Below are 1,500 nucleotides of genomic sequence, written 5' to 3'. Positions count from 1 at the left end.
TTCTTTTTTTTTTTCATTTTAATAACAATTTTACCTTTGTATAGTCATTTCTTTATATATATATATATATATATATATATATATATATATATATATATTTATATTATACATATTTTTATTTTGTTTTATTAATATTGTTCTTCATTGGTTTACTACACATATATATTCACGATACAGTAAGATTTATTTAACCTCTTGGTTTATGTTTCTTTTTGTTCTTAATAGTAATCATAATTTTATTTTATTTTTTTTTTTTTTTATTGAATGTTTAAAGCATTTACAAAACATATAATATTTATATATTATATATGTGTATCTTGTTATTATATATAAAATAAGAAATTATAAATATACAAAAAGTATAATAATCAGAAGAAGAAAAAGAGAGATTTATTCAATATATATATATATTTATTTATCTTATTAATCATATGACAAAAGAAAAATATATAATATATATCTAATACAAAGAATGATAAATAAAAAGCCATCTGATTAATATAAAACAAATGAGATGAAATAATATTTATTTCTAAGTAACAATAATAAATGTATAATGTATATATGATATATGTAAATATTGCTATTCTTTTATATTATGTTTTAATATTTTTAAATGTGTTAAAAACAAAAATAAACCATGGAATTTATATCTCCACCAATTTTATTGGTATTTACTCTCCATAAAATTTTTTATTATTTCTTTTGTCCCCATATTATATATATATATAAATATATATACATATTAATAGAAATATATATTTTTGTACCAATGTATATAAATTATATATATCATATACATATTATATATATATATATATATATATAAATATTACACATATTTTTTATCTTATAAATATAATAAATCTATCAAATAAAAAGAGCTACTTTTTAAATTTTTTACAAAAAATTTTAAATTTATTATAATTTGTTTTCAAAAAAAAAAAAATATAATAGTATATTAAACAATAGAGAAATAAAATAAAAATCTCTCTAAATCCATATATTTATAAATAACAAATTTAATTATATAAAATATAAAACAAAAATTATATAATTAACAATACAATAAAGGAAATATATAAATATATATCTACAATTCTATATGTTCCGCTACTTATAAAAATATGGGTTATTATAAATAGCAATAATGAAAGGAACACAAATATTAATATATATATTTTTTGTAAATAAAATTATGAACAGTTCATATATTTTTTTTTTTTTTTTTTTTTGACACATATATATATATATATATATATTCAAAATGGCTAGTTATAAATTATATAATATACATATATATATATATATATATATATATATTTTTTTAAATGTTTTTAATTAACAAGTGTAATTATTCTTATCAAAAAATAAAATATCATTTCATAAGTATAATATTTTATACTTTTATATTATTTTAAAATATATAAAATGTTTTCATTAAATCTACACCATTTTGTATATATAATTATAATTTTTTTAGCTAGTTTCTTCCTCAAA

The sequence above is a fragment of the Plasmodium reichenowi genome, chromosome 13 (assembly GCF_001601855.1).
Source record: "Plasmodium reichenowi strain SY57 chromosome 13, whole genome shotgun sequence".
NCBI classification, from domain to species: domain Eukaryota; phylum Apicomplexa; class Aconoidasida; order Haemosporida; family Plasmodiidae; genus Plasmodium; species Plasmodium reichenowi.
This window is presented reverse-complemented; position numbering follows the sequence as displayed.